Consider the following 15354-nt stretch of genomic DNA (forward strand, 5'->3'; position numbering starts at 1 on the left):
TATTAACGAGTCACTCCAGTAACATCCTCACAAACTATTTTTTTTGCGGGGGGAAGGTCTATTTCCGGCAGTGACAGGGTACAGCCATGGGGTCGAATGTGGCGCCAACATACGCAAACATTTATATTAGGATGTTTACGGAAGACAATATGTATGTCTCCCCCAATGGACAAAGATCAAGGGGTAGTGGAGATTTATTGATGACATTTTTGTGATCTTGAAGGGTTCACAATTAGATCTCTTGGCCTTCCAGAGCTCATTAAATGCTATATGCAGTGAATTGCAATTTACATTGATCTACTTCATTGATAAAGTGCAATTTTTGAATGTTATGGTGTCTAAATGTTCTGGGAGACTCATCACGGATTTATACGTGAAGCCAACAGACGGGAACAACTTTTTACTTTATGATAGCCATTATCCTAGGAGAATGGTTGACTCTTTACCGAGGGGTCAACTCTTGCAAGTCAGGCGAATAGTGAACGATTAAGTTATTGACGTTAGATTAGAACAGATGTGCTCCAAGTTTTTATCCAGGGGCTATCCTAGGTTGCTGATAAACGATGCTGTAGAGAAAGCAAGATTAATGACACACAAAGAACTTTTGATAACAAGGAGAAAGGGAACATGGAACAAAAAGGCATTTATCTCGATTTTTGGGCCAATTACTAATAAAATAGCTGGAATTATTAAAAAATACTGGCTAATGTTGGAAAAGGGGTGCAGCTATGTAGCTGAATTTTCAACTACGCCTATTAGAGCCTACAGGAGAGGTCCTAATATTTGGGACAAGTTGATGCATCCTATGTTCAACATAGATAAGAACCTGGTACAGAGGACATTGGCTCCACCTAAGTAAAGGAATTTTCCATGTCTGAACTGCTCCTGTTGCAGTAATTTACTGAGGGGAGATAGGTTCAGACACCCCTGACTGGTGAGAACTATATGATAAGGGAAAGATACACTTGTACCTCATCATATGTGGTGTACCTGATCACCTGTTCATGCGGTTTGGGATATGTAGGAAAAACTATGATGGAAGTCAGAACACGTATGGTTAAACATAAAAGTACCATATGTACTAATAATAGTGAATTACCACTATCGAAGCACTTCCTGAAGAAGAGACACTCTATAAGTCAATTAGGATTCAGAGTCATAGATCATGTTCCCGTACTGACGAGGGGCGGTGACCCACACTAATGTTAAAAAAAAAGGAACTTAAATAGATTTTTACGTTGGACACTTTAGCCCCTAAAGGTTTAAACTTGGATTATCATTTTATGCCCCATAAATATCCTTGATGCTGGCCTCAAAGTGTAAATATGATTTTCGTGTAGGTATTAGAGATGAGCGAGCACGCTCGTTTAAGGCTGATGCTCGAGACAGCATCGGTCTTTTCGAGTAACTGCTTACTGTTCTGAGCACCATGTGGGGGGGGGGGGCGGTGAGGGGAGCAGCGGGGAACAGGGGGGAGAGAGAGATCTCTCTCACTCTCCCCCCTGCCCCCCCACCCCCCGCATGCTCGGACAAGTAAGCAGTTACTCCAAAAGAGCGATGCTCGCTTGAGTATCTGTCTTAAACGAGCGTGCTCGCTCATCTCTAGTAGGTATATATTGTACCAATTCTCTTTTAACTTGTTTTTATTTTTATGTTCAAGTTTCGAAGTGGTCTTGGGATCCACATGTGCCTCTTCTGGTCTTGCCTTATATGCTAATTTTATATGGTGTCCTATGATTTAGATTAATATATTCCCCTGTGTATTGACACTTAGTGTATATAATGGATTAAATAAAGATAATTCTGTTTTCATCAATCTCTTGCTATCTGGGCGATCAGTGTGATGTCTCAATTTAATGTAGTTAGAGATACTTATATAACGAAGATCAGTCCATATATAATGAATGATAGATAGTTCCTCTAGTATTCTGTATGGGCCCCTTTTGGGTATTGAGAGAGTTGAACCTTATATAAACAGGACCCTTGGTATGATGATATATATATATTTTTTTTTATTCTACTCAAATCCAATGTAATAACAGGGAATAATATTTAAGGAAATATTGAATGCAAAGAAAGGGTTATGGTAGCCAATGACATTGAATGGACACACTTGACCTCACTGGTGGAGATAGTATGATAATATAAAAGATAAATTGAAGATATGGTTGATTATAACTTAGTAGAATGATACATGGAGCTGTGAATAGTCCTTCACATATATTTCTTCTAAGGGCACCATTCCTGGTTATTTTAGGGAGTACAATTATTGGTGACTACTAGCATAAAAATTAACCCCTGTCTTATTCATTGTTCGAGACTCGGACTTTAGTTCCATTATTCTATACAAATATAAATCCATCTTGCACTTTTTGGATGTCAGGGGAGGTCTAAGCATAGCCATTATTGTGAATGGGAACATTGGTGGCTGCTGTGGCAGCGTTTAATCATTAGATAATGCTCCACTATATACTTGTACTATGATCACACATAATTGGGACATCATAAAGCTTCCTCGCACATGCGTGATGCCAGGGTGAGACTTGATGAATGGGCTTGAGTATATAGTATTGTATGACAACGCTGGGTTTTTCTGGCCAGGTGCAGTGCCTCAGCTAAAAGGCCATAAATGACTACACAATATCGCGAGATGTTGGGAACAAATCTCGCGCAGGCGCAGTACACCACTAGAAACACCGGAGTTGATTGGCATAGCGAGGTCATGCAGATTGGATGGCACCTGGATCCTGGACCTTTTTGGACCCACATGGATGGTATCTCTACGTTAGATTATTGGTGTTTAGGACTTATTTGCTCCACCTGTGTGGAATATTTTATGAGAGGATGTTAACTAGAAGGGGATTGGTGTAAGGTTGTATGTTCTCTGTTATTTAATACTGACACTGTGTCGTATTTTCTAAGCTTGCTAAAGACCCTGTGTGGTCGAAATGTCGCCTTTTAACTTTTCCATGGAGGATTTAAAGGGGTTGTCCCGCGCCGAAACGGTTTTTTTTTTTTCAACCCCCCCCCGTTCGGCGCGAGACAACCCCGATGCAGGGGTTAAAAAAGAACACCGCACAGCGCTTACCTGCATCCCCGCGCTCCGGTGACTTCTTACTTACCTGCTGAAGATGGCCACCGGGATCTTCTCCCTCGGTGGACCGCAGGGCTTCTGTGCGGTCCATTGCCGATTCCAGCCTCCTGATTGGCTGGAATCGGCACATGACGGGGCAGAGCTACCAGGAGCCGGTCTCAGGCACGAGCGGCCCCATTCAGAAAACAAGAAGACCGGACTGCGCAAGCGCGTCTAATCCGGCGATTAGACGCTGAAAATTAGACGGCTCCATGGAAACGAGGGCGCTAGCAACGGAGCAGGTAAGTGAAAAACTTCTGATAACTTCTGTATGGCTCATAATTAATGCACAATGTACATTACAAAGTGCATTAATATGGCCATACAGAAGTGTATAGACCCACTTGCTTTCGCGGGACAACCCCTTTAAGTATTTGAATTTTACTGCACCTTACTTATGCTGCCACGAACATTTTTTTATGGACTTTACTATGGAAGCAAGGTTCAGATTCCTTTGTGGCTGTGGATGAATTTTGCCTCACTCTGGAGGGTTATTAATACGTGCTGCTGGTACAACGAGCTGAAGTTAGCAGAAGTACCTCGAGTGGGTATTCTAACTCAGGGCTAGTCACGATGGCAGCTACTCTGCGTAGAAAGATTGCTCGAGCAGTAGGCAGATTTCACAAGGGGGATTGGTGACAGCAAATGGTACAAGCTCACGTGATGCCAGTGCCTCTGAGTATGATGCAACAGTGAAATAAAGAGTCCAGACCAAAGAGCTTTAGTAAAACTGGAGGCGCACAGTTTCTACTGACTAGGTTAGAATTCACTGGACAGTTTTTAGCAGGTAGTAGAAACTTCAACAGTTGTTCTCTCACACATGAAACTAAAGATTATTTGTCCTGAACTCTCTCTCGGAGAATAAGACTGCCAGACTAAGGTAGCTGGTGCTGCACTGGGTGGTTATATGTGGAGGAATGGAGGGACAGATGCAGACTCTCTCGTGGACACCATGGCTTCTGACTCAACAGAGATGTGGTAAATCATGGTTACTAGGCCTGATTTCCTTCTAGTTGCCTGTCATATGACTTCTGGTAGGGTAGAAAAAGACTCTCCTGCGGCCAGCTCCACAACTTGAATTCCCGAGGCACTGCTTGACTTGGTCAAGCCTACATTAGTCTCGATGTGACTTGAGCTCAGACTTCGTCTACTCTCCTTCTTTCTCTCCCCCTCCTCCTTCTTACTCCCAAAGGGTTGACGTATTTATCCCCTCTAACCAATTCTGAGCTAAAGGAAGTTCCCAATACCCAATCCTGGGCTAGTTAGTGGTGATTGACAAGGGACAGAGTGGGTTAGGGTGAATTGCGCTCAGTCATACCCAGGTTAGTCAGAGAAGACACCAGACATTGACATTCTTGTGACCTGTCTAGGCCAATACACATAAATTAACCCAATTGACAATACACACATACATACATATATACACACCAAATTAAGTAGCTAGATAAGTGCTGTGGGGCCCTAACTCTGTGCCACTGTACTAGGGAGAGCATATTTTTCTTATATTTAGCCATTTAGCCTGACCCTTCACCCTCCACCTCCAGTGGATTGTGCTGTGCTTCTCCCCCCCCCCCTATTTGTGATCTGCCCCTGTGACACCATCGCCCACTGACCAGCCTGAACTGGCAAGCATTTTAGATCAGCAAAGGAGGCAGTCATCGTATGGCTCAGCTGCTCATTTGATACACTAGGTTATAGTTCTCAATTATTCAGTGAGTCTGGAGCCTTACAGATATGTTTTGGACTGTATAACCTTTTAGCTTGGGTTGGAATGACTTTGGCCATGACACAAGTTGTGTGGCCAAAAATCACAGTGTTTCCCTGTAACATTGTAAATTACTGGAAGACGTTTGGACCTCTGTGATTGTCAGGTTGTAGAAGCTTGTGAGCCACAATATGGCGACATTGACTTTAAAGGAGATGTCCCGCGCCGAAACGGGTTTTTTTTTTTTTAAACCCCCCCCCCCGTTCGGCGCGAGACAACCCCGATGCAGGGGTTAAAAAAACCACCCGCACAGCGCTTACCTGAATCCCGGCGGTCCGGCGTCTTCATACTCACCTGCTGAAGATGGCCGCCGGGATCCTCTGTCTTCATGGACCGCAGGGCTTCTGTGCGGTCCATTGCCGATTCCAGCCTCCTGATTGGCTGGAATCGGCACGTGACGGGGCGGAGCTACACGGAGCTACACGGAGCCCCATAGAGAAGAGGAGAAGACCCGGACTGCGCAAGTGCGGCTAATTTGGCCATCGGAGGGCGAAAATTAGTCGGCACCATGGAGACGAGGACGCCAGCAACGGAGCAGGTAAGTATAAAACTTTTTATAACTTCTGTATGGCTCATAATTAATGCACAATGTACATTACAAAGTGCATTATTATGGCCATACAGAAGTGTATAGACCCACTTGCTGCCTCGGGACATCTCCTTTAATTAGTGTGCGATTTTGCAGCACCAAATTCTGGTCTTTGGCCATGTGGGCTGTGTCATGGCCAAAGTTGCTATGTACCTTTAGCCTTAACTCCTTCCTGACATGTGCCATACATGTGTTGTGCATGTCAGGTATCATTATAAGAAGTAGGCCCCGGACCCAAGCTTACTCCATACATAGCAGCACCCGGTCACAACAGCCACGATTAGAGATAACTCTGATTGCCAAGTCAAGATGTCCATTAGAGATTGCCAAGTCAGAATGTCCTATGCTGATAGAAACCTAACCAAAAAAAAAACCTGAAAGCTGTCATAAAGTTAAAGGGTACATTAACAAAATATTAGTTTTAGGGTTGCATACTTATGCAACCACAGTATTTTAGTTTTTTTTTTTTGATGGGAGTGGGGGGTTCCACCCTAAAAGATTTCAGTGTTTATTTCAATGGGATTGTACAGATAATGCATCACATTGAAGGTGAAAAAAATCTGAAATGATTCATCTTTATCAGATTTTTTAACATGACAAAAACATGGCGTCTTCACAGGGGTGTGTAGACTTTTTATATCTTCTGTATAATAGTAAAATTAGCTTTTTGTATTTTTATCTGGGGATCTTCTAGCTGAAACTGTCAGAAGCATGGACTGACTACAGTTCTGGGTTAACGTAGCATTTTTTGCATTTTACTGTAATAAGCAAATAATTGCACTTTTTAATAAGTGCTAGCCTCATACTTTTCCTCGTAGACAATGCTTTAATAGATTAATAGATAGGGATAGGGATGAATATCTTAATGATTCTATTTTCTCATGTAATTATACCTTTTATCTCTACCACAACACATTGTTACACCACAACCCCTAATTTGTTTTGTTGGGTTTAGCAAATATTGTCCTTTTTTATATATATATATATATTTCTTTCCTCTAAGTGATTTTCTATCCGTTCCATTAGATGTGTTCTATACAGTCAGTACATTTCTCAAATACAGTTATATTTGTATAAACCTGCTAACTAGAAATATGCAGTGTATCAGAAAAAAGGAGTGTTCACATGAACATTCAGTAGGTGGCACTTAAAAGGCTTCTTTGAATTTGCAGTCGCCATTAGACAAGCAGGAGTAGGAGCAGAGGCTGGAGCCAGTCCATCCCTGAGCACAAGGCACTGTAGCCAAGGTACTGAGGCAAAAGCAACAGCCCAGGCCAAGGCAGAAAGAGACAAAAGGGGGAGGGAGACACAACCAGAGAGTAGAGCAAGAAGCACGCAGCAATTCCAAGCAGCACAAGGCAAGAATCACAGTGCAGCAGATTGAGCACTTCCAGAAGGGACAGCTCCTTCTTCCCCACCAGCTCTGTTTGTATTATGACAGCAAAACTCTGAAGATCTTCCCTGTTGATTTCTTCATTATCAGGTATTTATTCTACAATTTACCTATATACAATGTCTACGGGTTCTGCTACACTGCTGCTGATGCTCATTGTGCATTGCTGGATGCTACAATCCAGGTCAGCAGCAATTCACTACACCTGAACAATTCACTGTTTTTGAGCCTTGCACAGTCTAGCTACATTGTAACATAATCTAATGCAGAGATACAATGTGCGAATAACACACATGATTGCTCATATCTGCATGATACATATAAACCTCCATAACGTTGGGTCTAGATCCTCTTCTTTCTACCGATTATACAAAGACAATGTCCCCCTGATGCTTGTAGACTTCTACGTAGGGTGGGATAATATAGATTTTCCTTTCATATCTGTGCTTTGGAGCTCTTACTCTGCAAATACTATGTATATGCTCAGCAGGGCTGCAACATTAAAAGGCAAATCCATCTCAGTTGTGTGGAGGATATTTTCAGTTAATGTACTGTAATCCTGATTTAGAATCAATACTTTGCACAGGGGAAGCAATTAGACATCCCTGTTCTGTTTTCTCAACTTTAAAGAATAGCAGCATAGCTTGCTGCGGGATGTTAAGGGGAGGAAATCTGGCCTTTGATGATGGGACTCCTGTTAAACATTACCATTGATTTTCTTACCCCCAATGATTCAGAAAAGAGATACTGGAACACCACAGCCTTTAAATCAGCTTAGCTCCCTCAATCTCTCAGCAAAAGGCAGTGAATGGTTGCGGGGAAAACAGAGATTAAATGTTAGGGTCAGCAAGGTTTCCTGCCACCATTTATATCATGTTACAATGCAATGTTCAATGTTTTATTGTATATTTTAATGATGTTTTTCTTATGTTGTTGATCCAGCAGGAAACACAAACAAGTCTTATTTATTTATATCTGTCAGACACTGTGGCAATGCTTTATTTATTTACGAGCACAGTGATTATTTATGAATATGTTGATTTGCAGAGTGACATGTTTATTAAGTCATAACTTTTCTTTCATCACTTGAATATTGCCTTAAATAACAAGGTGCAGAATTGATTCTTACATACAGAATTGTATAATGAAGAGAAACTTGGACGCTTATTCTCTACCATTATGGAAATGATGTGCCACAGATGTACAGAGTTGAGTTTGTTACATGGCATGTTGAGCTATCTATTATAGAATATTTATGGCTTTACATAGGATTCCGAGGAATCCATCCCATTATCGTTACTCAAAGTGCAAAAAAGAGAGTCTTGAAAAATGAGCAAATTCAGCTCTGCTACATCTGTAAAATGTTCATCTATCCTCTGCCACATTTTTTTCTCATTTGCAGTAAGTATATCCTACTCTGATTTTGCCCTCCCATAGGATGCTGCTTTGGCTGCCATCTATAGTTAGATAATCAGATCATCTTGTATATACTATAATGCACAGTCAGTGAGTTTCTGCAGGCAATACCATATACAATTGAGGTCAATGAGTAGGTTGGTAATGAAATTATTGTATATTTTAAAGAAAAAAATAGCTTGATATATACCTAATATTTATAGTATTAAAATCAAATATTTACAGAAATAAAAAAAAATACACTGAGGCAGAATTAAAGGGGTTGTCCAGTTATAAACTAGTGATGACTTATTCTAAGAATAGGTCATCAATAGGAGATCGGTAGTGATCTGTCTATTGGCTGCTGTGCTTGTGCACCTAGTTGATTTCAGAAGGAAGTGGACAGCTCCATTCTCTCTGCAGTGGTTAGATTTTGTATTTCAGGCCATTCACTTCAATGGAATTGCGGCCCGCATTACCAAACCAGGCCACTGCATTATGAACGGAGCTGTCTACTTCTTGCAGAAATGAGCTCAATAAACGATTGCATCAACCTAGAAAACAGCTGATCGGCTGAGGTTCCAGGCGATATACCCTAGTCTATCTTGAGGATAGGTCATCAATAGTATATAGACTAGGTGTATTTTACAACTTGACAAATTATTGTCTTTTTTTTGGTGCTTTTGAACAAGTGTCTAGTAAGGTGCAAACATCTGTTTTTTTTTTGGCGTAAATCATTTATTGATTTCTCTAAAGTGATTTGCACCAAAATTTTGGTGCAAATAACGTAACTCCAGAATTTAGTAAATCTTCCCTATTATATGCATGTTTTTTATCCAAGACGACAGGCAGCTGGTGAAATCTCTGATTAGTTCGGGTGCAGTTATTTTGCATAAAACAAAAATCTGTATTAATACAAGTAGCAGTTTACTGCTCTCACTTTAATTTCCTATTTAGCAGTTTTTGAGGTTTCTTGCCATTGCACAGGCATTGTCACACTGATTTCCATAGGCTCTAAATGGCACATAAAGGAATTGCAGTGCAATATAACTCTCCTTTCAAGGTTCCTTAAAAATTGTGTGACAACCCCATATGGATACTGTACTGGCTGATATTAATAGTTCTCACCGAGCATCTACAGATCCAAAATAATAATCAAACCAATAGTCTTTACATAAGAGGGCAATCCAGTGATCTTAAAAGAGGCCTTCTAACCACTGGTATCAGAATCTACCAACATGTTTCACTATCACACAGTTAGGATGCTTTGCCAATCATGTGGTCACTGCAGCCAATATTTGCACTATGGTGTCACATCACCCCTGCAGAAGGGGATTGGGTAAGTGCAATAGAGTTTAAAAGGGTCCTGGACGCCTTTCTTGAGCATTATAATATTAGATGGTTATAATTGTTAATAACGTCAGAAGGTTTGTTGATCCAGAGTTTATTCCGATTCTGGATTGGAGTAAGGAAGGAATTTTTTCCCTCAAATTGGGAAAATTGGCTTCTACATCATTGGGTTTTTTGCCTTCCCCTAGATCAACATTGGGAGGGAAATAGGCTGAACAGGATGGACATATGTTTTTTTTTTGGCCTTACATACTAAGTTACTAGGTTTAATTTTTTCATAGTATTAGAATTAGTTTAGCATTATTTTTGAGGGTCAGAAAAACCTTTCCAATTCCAAGTAGATTTTATTTCATGATAGCAGAAAATAACGTTTATTATACGTCTTGAGACATGCAGTACTGATACATATCATAGCATACATCACACAGACCACCTGACTTCGGTTACCTAAATGGTAAGCTAGATCACCAATAACAGCAAATGAAGAAAAACTGGGATGCAGTAAAGAATAATTGAGTGCAAAAGGTCAACAACCCAAAGAATCTTATCTTTAATTCAATTTCATCTACTTTCTAAAATAATGTAATTGCTATAAAACATGTGGGCATGCCGAGGTTGTACCATGCAAAAGTGAACTCACTTCCATAGTTGTACAGTATGCACATGCCAAGTCACTTATTCATGGGACCAAAAGGTTTTGGTTGCTGTGAAATTGGTCTGAGAGAAAAGAAATTACTTTGGGAAAAAGGGAACTTATGGGTAAATACATTCCCCGTACAGCACTGCTGAATGTGTTATGGCCTTATAAATAATGGATAATCGTCTAATCCAATCTAATTTTGCTCTGGGCATAAAAATATGTGCATGTTCTTACAAACCTAATAATATACATATTTAAAAGTGGAAGTTTAGCGAAGGTATTTACTGCCAGCAGTGGTGGAACATGGCCCTACAAATGATAAAAATCACTATTTCCAATAATATTTGATAGACACAACCCTCAGAACCAGCCGAAAATTTTCTAAAACGATGCTATTCTTTTTATTTTGTTTACCCATTAGGTAGTAATTGAACAAAATAAAAATCACGTCAATTAAAAAATGGAATCCGACTCTTAAAATACTGGTTCACCTTAATTCATCTAATCATTAAAGTGTTTTATAAGCTGAGATCACCACCGACTGCTGGAATGGTGGGTTCTTCGCTCTAGGTTTAATGATTTATCCGGGGTGTAGTTAAAAAGACTCATCCAGTTATACCTCAATACTGGTGCCCTATATAGAAACAACAATAGCATACATAAATAGGAAGTCAAGGATGCGCTACATGATGGTATAGCACACAGGCCACTGTGGGCCCTGGAACATAGATTTCAATTTTTTGTTGTGGCCCTTGTAAGAGAGAGTAAAATCCTATTGCAAAGTTACTGTATCTCTCTAAAAGCCATGGGACTACTGCTATGACTGAAGTAGGAAAACACAAGTTCTGTAAGTATGACCTATGTGAAAGCTTAATAAAAATGGCCTCCTTCTGCTCCAACTAGGATCATCCACCATTGTCTGCAGGAGATGCAGGTACTAATCCACCATCTGCCTCCTTCAAGTATGCTTTTGCACAGGCGAACTACCAAAAGTCATGTTTCCTTACTTCAGTCCTACGGCACTTAGAAAGATGCAGAAAGCCGATTTCTACTTCTCACATGCTAGTCTTCAACTTTTCATTGGGGTTTTATTCTCTAACATTGGCCACAACACAAAATTGAAATCCATGTTCCGGGGCCCACAAAGACCCATGCACCATACCATCATGTAGAGCATCCATGTCTTCCTATTCTAGTACGCTACTGTTGTTTCAATATAGGACACCAATATTGAGATATAATGCTGGATTAGTCTTTCTGACTACACCCTGTATATTATATGAAATAAATAATAAATAACTGATGTTCAAAATTGATTAATCTGCCTTTGGCCCTAATATATAGGTTACACATTAAGGGGTTTTCCCATCTTAGACATTTATGGCATATCCTATCTGGAGGACGAAGGTCCACAACCACCATTCTACAAGTTGAGTCAATGGACATTGCAGTCTATGGAAGTTACAGACACAGCTCAAGCAGCTTATGTATTTCAGTGGATACGTCATGAATGCCCCCCTTTAATAAACATTTGTATATGTACTTTTTAATTTGAAGAGACAAGGTGCTCAGGAAGGCATAAGACAGCTTTCGAATCTTCAATCCTTTTCTGTAGTTCCACATTGAAGTCAGTAGTTTTTCACTTAGAAAAATGTGACTTTTTTGTACTTAAAAATCAAAAGAAGCCGAACAAAAACGACATAAATATAAATGTCTCAGACAAGCTGCAGGATTAAGGGAAAGATAAGAAAAACATGAATCACTTGGAGAAGCCACTGACTTCTTATTCATGCTGCAGTCTTGATATTTCTCACACATTGCTGGTAATTTATTGATATTTTTTGAAGGTTTCAAGTCATCAAAACATCCCAAATCAAACCAAATGGTTCATTCTATTGCTTCATGGGCAGCATATGTCTGTCACTAGCTAACAGGAGATATTGTGTTTGTTGATTACATTTATTGCTGTTAGTAAACGAGTCATAAATTACTCTGTAGACGAGCTACAATTATTGTATGTTGTAGCCATAACATAAGAAGTTCCATTTCTACATGGTTAAAACTGTTATGTACTTAGTACAGCTAAAATATATGATGCGTCATCCATTGGCATCTAGCTATATTATGGTAGAGAATGGAGCTATATCACGGTATACAAATTTAGGGATAGCAAAGTCCTATCACCACAGGAGCCATGATGCATGGACATGTGAGGCATACATATAAGGAGAAGAGATGAGCAAGCATACTCGCTAAGGACAATTACTCGATCGAGCATTGCCCTTAGTGAGTACCTGCCAGCTCGGAAGAAAAGGTTCGGTTGTCGGCAGCAGGCGGAGAGCGGCGGGGGAGAGCGGGGAGGAACGGAGGGGAGATCTCTCTCTCCCTCTCTTACCCCCGCTCCCACCTGCTCACTGCCGCAACTCACCTCTCACCCGCGCCGGCAGCCGAGCCTTTTCTTCCGAGTGGGCAGGTACTCGCTAAGGACAATGCTCGATCGAGTAATTGTCCTTAGCGAGTATGCTCGCTCATCTCTAGTAAGGAGGACTCCAGCAACTTCTGTATATACTGTAGTTAGAAGGTTATTTGGGTTTACATAAAATGTATCACAATTGCCAGAAATTCCTGTTTTGTGATGGATTTTAATGGTAGTTTTGTAACAGAGCCTCAATAACCTCCTAACTACGTGGATGCTGGAGTCCTCCTTTTCCTATACCACAGTAGGTGTATGTAAAATAGAGTAATATGGCTGTTCGAGTGATTACACCAGTAAAGACCACTATTTTTCAGGATGGCTCTACTATTTATGAAGCTTGAGTTAGATCATCTATTAAACCACTAGCATTAGGGACATACGGGATGTGAAGGACACTGATGCATATTTTTCTACATGACCTTTTTCACATGAGTGTTGCGTTTTCACACTAAGCGCATCATGTGAAAAAATCACAGCAACACTGCATTGTCCCATTCTGATTCCAAAAAGAATTTGTGTTTTTTCGTCGATTCACATGGCTGCATCACGTCAGAAGGACGTTACAGCGGCGCTCGGCAGAATGGCTCTATTTAGCTTAAATAGCTAAATAGAGACAGCTGTCTTCTGCAATGAACGCCAGGGCAGGCAAACTCCCTCCCCCTCCCATAGCAATCTATGGGAGCTCCCTGTGATTTTTGGCAAAAGATAGGTCATCATGTCTTATGTTTTGAAGCCGCAAGAAAAAATCAAGGCTGAAAATTGACAATGACTTTCAGTCGCAATTTTTTTTTCTCGCAGCTAAAAATCGCCAATGTAAAATGAGTGCGTTGGAATCCAATGTTTTACATGGTAGCGATTTTTGGGCAACATTTTCTTGCAGCTAGTCGCTGCGAGAACACACTCGTATGAAAGAGTTGACCTGACTTGACCATACTAAATGTAAAAAAAACACACCCGCAATTAGTATTAGTCAAGACTCACAGGTACATTGCCATTGAGTATTTCATTAGGGGCAGCTTCAGACTGGCGCATGCTCAAATACGTTTGCTGCTACGGAGCATAGTAGCGCATGAACCAGTTTGTTTTTTTTTTCTTGTTGAAAGTTCATATCTTTTTTGTGCTTGATAAAGTCTTTCTTAGACGAAACGCGTTGCACCAAGGACCGTGTGTCCCAATAAAGAATCCTTTTTGTTATTATTCTTTTGTGAATTCTCTTGACCATTACAGTTCCTGTAAGTAGCGCTGATATTTTTTTGCACTTATGTGCAACCATTTATGCTTTTTTATGTGGGCAAAAGGTACACGTGTAATACGCTGTCACCATGCGCTCATGTGAGCCATACAATGTGTTTGCTGCTCATAGAACTGACTGTAGTTTAGCTTTAGGGCTTCTGCACAAGGATGTTTTTGCATGTGCAAAATTCACACGCGTAAAACGCAGAAAATAAAACCCATTAATTTCAATGGATTCCCTTGCATTATGTATTTTTGCGCATTTTGCAAAAATCCATGATATGCTCTATCTTTGTGCACACAAAAGGCCCCACAGAAGTGCACCCGATCCACATGAAATTGTGCACTGAACTGCAGAATTTCACAGCTGTGGCAGAGAAGTGCGGTGTTCTCCCATTGAATTCAATGGAGCCAGCAATACAGCCATCTCCATTGAAAGCAATGGGCTGCCGGTAAACGCTGCAGTGATTTTCGGGGAAGGGCTTCAAATATAAGCCCTTTCCTGAAAATCAATCCAAAAATGTGTAAAAAAAAAAAATCTATACTCACCTCTCTGAAGCTGCCAGGGCTCAGCTATTAAATGACAGCTGAGAGCTGTCTCTGATTGATCACAGTGCTCAGCCAATCAGCGGCAGCCCATTCAGCAGGCGGGGATTTTAAATCCCCGCCTGCTGAATACTACTCAGAGCAGTGCAGGAGAAGAGCCGGTTGGACGCAGCTGAGCCCCGGCAACTGCAGAGAGGTGAGTATAGATTTTTTTTTTTACACATTTTTGAATTGATCTTCCAATATAAGCCCTTCCCTGAAAATCAGTGCAGCACTCGCCGGCAGCCCATTGCTTTCAATGGAGCCAGCTGTATTGCCGGCTCCATTGAATTCAATGGGAGAACATTGCGCTCCTCTGCCACAGCTGTGACAGCTGTGGCAGAGGATTGCGATCTTCAGTATATGTTCTCAATGGGGTCGGCGCTGCTGCCGGCCCCATTGAGCGCAAGGTGAAAGCCCTGGATGCGAAAGCATCCAGAGGTTTCACATACATAGAACACGGGTTTGCCGCTGTTACATGCGTTCTACGAACCAGTGTCCCATAATTTTCGCAGGCGTTTTTCCGCATGTAGAATTCGCACATGTGACCACTGCTATTGAAAAGCATTGGTTCTATCTAGTGCGAATTTTTTGACGTGCGGAAAAACGCAGCTTAAAAATGCCTAAAGCTTCACTTCTATCGGCCACACTACACATTTTAGCTTGAATATATAAGGCCACAACAGACTTGATATAACATCGGAGCGGTTGCTCATAGAAAGTAATTATATCACTTCTTTCTTTTCTTAGCTGCTCTGAAATCGAGAATTTAGTGCTATATTCTGACAATTGACA

The 15354-nt window shown here is 40.9% G+C and overlaps 1 protein-coding gene across 1 annotated transcript in view; it reads left to right on the top strand.

Moving 5' to 3' along the window:
* The first annotated feature begins 6754 nt into the window (after nucleotides 1–6754).
* The window catches only part of DIRAS2 (DIRAS family GTPase 2), a 39411-nt gene continuing 30811 nt past the window's right edge, over nucleotides 6755–15354 (top strand). Inside the window, exon 1 of the mRNA XM_066601994.1 lies at nucleotides 6755–6970. The gene's annotated coding sequence lies outside the window, so the exon portion shown is untranslated. The remainder of the gene's footprint in view (nucleotides 6971–15354) is intronic.

This window comes from Eleutherodactylus coqui, chromosome 5 (assembly GCF_035609145.1).
Source record: "Eleutherodactylus coqui strain aEleCoq1 chromosome 5, aEleCoq1.hap1, whole genome shotgun sequence".
Classification (NCBI taxonomy): Eukaryota; Metazoa; Chordata; class Amphibia; order Anura; family Eleutherodactylidae; genus Eleutherodactylus; species Eleutherodactylus coqui.